Below are 3111 nucleotides of genomic sequence, written 5' to 3' on the forward strand. Positions count from 1 at the left end.
TTTTACATGGATTTTACATGGTTTTAACATAATATTTACAACGACTTTACGACGAAATTAGGTAAGTTAAAGCACATTGAATACACGTTTTCACCTAAATATAACGGTAACATGTTTCGTTGTAATGTCGATGTAATGATTACGACGTATTTCTCATTCCACGTACATTCGTCGTAAACTTACATGGATTTTATGACGAACACTATTTGTCGTAAATTTACATGGCGTTTACGACGAAAGTTGGATTCCTCGTAACTACGTTGTAAACACCATGTAAATTTACGACGAAATATTTTTGTCGTAAATCTTCGTTGTTAAGAACACGTTTTCTTGTAGTGGAGGCCCAACCAAGAACAAACAAAAGGCCCAATATGACCAGAAAGAAAGCCCAAAATGAAACCAGACAAAAAGAAAGCCCAAGATGAAAAAAGTGAGTCGATCCGGACACATCCGTTGCTCTGTTAGCGTTGGAAAGACACGTGCCCGAGAACTGAAACGCCACCGATCTTCACGACATGAAAATCGTCGCCGGATCAACTCCCCGTAGATCCACCGGACACACCGGAAACAGGATACCGGAGAAAAAGAGACCCGTCGGACAATTTTAGGAAATTGAAGAGCCATAACACCATTGGTTTAATCGCATGAGCTCCATCATCAGAGAGTTACACGGACCCTAGCAAAATCGACTTTTGTGCAGAGCCGCGCCAAAACCAAGGCCAAATTCTTCGCTTCAAACAACTTCAGTCAACCACCAACCAATCTTCAAACATCGCTTAACGCATGTTAAGGTCAGGAGTCGATGGAAACTTGTGATGATCAAGGAAGCGAAGCTCGAACAAGATCCAGAAAGAATCCGGAGATAAGCCAGCAACGCCGCTGAAGAACAAGCGACCGTCGCCGGAGCCAAAAACCAGTTGAACACCGAAGGAGAGGTGAACTAACCGGAGCCAAAAGCCAGCCAAAGGTGCTGAGGAAGCCACCCATGCCGGAACAGACTCCCATCTATGGGAGACATCACGTCGGAGACCCGGTGACACAAAGCGGCGACGTTCTCTCTCTAAAAGATACAGAGAGAGATAAGAAAGAGAAAGCCTGCACCTTTCCTTTAGTTATATAACACTACTTTTATTTATTTATGTTGAAAGTATGTAGCATTAATTTTCGTCATCTCTACAGTTTGACGGTCATTTTTCAATATTCGTTTCTTAGAATAAAATTTTCAATATTCTTTGTCGGCAAATAAAACTAACATTCAGCTATAAATTTGAACTTTTTATAGGCATGCATACACATGATATGCCACAATCATGACGATAGCGAACATTAAATCTTCAGGAATTCATAATTTAATATTCCAATCAAACAGCTCGTATAGTTGTTGGTGATATTTCCACTATATGTGCTTTTAGCGCTTATAAAATCTTGATACAGTTAATTGTGTGACTAATATTGCTCGTTAAAAATCATACTAAGAGAGAGTTACGTAAGTGTTGTTTGTGAAACATCAAACTTTGTTATACTGATTTGTCTGCTTTTGGGCATCAACTTTTTGAAAAAATAGAGCTAGTTGCATTTATATTAGTATATCTTTATCTGACACACGCGAAAAAATGAAGTATATATCGCCGATGTCTTGTCTCTTAAGAATTAATCTTCTAATTAAACGTAAGGGTGAGCTACATTCGAGTACTAGTCAAAAACTATAGAAACACTGTTGGTTGATGCCTGCTCGGAGCCACTTCGGTGAGTTCTCGACTGATTTTCCAGATTATTTTCTTGCTTCTGCAAGAAGCGCTTTGAAGAGGGGTTTACATTGTTGTTTTACTTGATCTTACTACCTATTAATTTCAAGTCCTCTTTGTTTGAGGCTTGGAATTAATCTTTATGTATCCTAGTGGTTTTTAATTTTTTTGCGGTCACTACGATCAGATGAGCTCTCTGCAGATTATGGTTCAATTAAGTTTGTAACCAAACTTTCATTTCATCAATGATATTTACCATTTAGCAAAAAAAAAAAAGAAACACTGTTGGTTGAGCGAGCTTGACTTCTTGAGGTCATTTGCTTCTTCATTGACGAGTGTTCTCCATGTCTGATGATAATTTGTTTATAGAATTAGGAGTTGAGAAATTTATCTCACAAGTTATTTAGACTTTTTCCGGGTCATAGTTAAAAACTGACCGCTGCGAGGTTTTCACAAAATTAGCAAGTGTTTTGTGATACACCATTTTCCTAAACTAAGCTAGCGACATGCCGTTATAAATCATTTGATTTATCTAGAAGACATATGCATGGTACTATATAAGCGGCCCCACCAAAATCTATGTGAAAATTGAGCTGCACAGACACATATGCCTGAATCGATTTCATAGACATGCACTTCAGCTGATTTTGCATGTTCCTCTTTGTAATGATACTTAAGAGCATGTTGAATGGTATATACCCACAATAGAGCTCTTAGATAATTTTTATTAATAAAATAAATATATAATTAAAATTTATTTTAATAAAATAAAATAAACCATTCAAAAAAGAACATGTGGAGAAAAATAAGAGACTAAGCTAAGAGATGTCTCTTACATCTCTTAAATAAAAGACATATCTCTTCCATACTTTTAATTACATTTTTATATTTTAATAGTAAGAGACTTAGCTAAGAAACTTGCATTAAACATATGTTCTAATATATAAATTTATAGTAGAAATCACACTACAAGAAAACACAGTTTTAGCAAGGAAATTTAACGAGGAAAACTATTCCTCGTGAAATTACGATGACTTAACGATGAAATTGCGAGGAAATAAAGTTTCGTCGTAATGGCCTTGTAAAATACCGAGTAAAGCTTTTCCTCGTAAAATCGTCGTAAGTTAACGTGGTTTTTCCGAGAAAAATGTGTTTCGTCGCAAATTCGTCGTAATTTTAGCATGATTTTTACGAGGAAATAACTTACGAGGAAAGAACGAGAAATCCACCAACTTAACACGTTTTTTTTGCCACCAACCTAATTTTTCGTCGTAAATTCCTAGCAAAATTCAACTACCAGATTCGAAAATTTTCTATATATATGGAGGTTTGAACATAATTTTAAGCACACCAACAAGAAAAAAAA

This window comes from Brassica oleracea, chromosome C3 (assembly GCF_000695525.1).
Source record: "Brassica oleracea var. oleracea cultivar TO1000 chromosome C3, BOL, whole genome shotgun sequence".
Lineage (NCBI taxonomy): Eukaryota > Viridiplantae > Streptophyta > Magnoliopsida > Brassicales > Brassicaceae > Brassica > Brassica oleracea.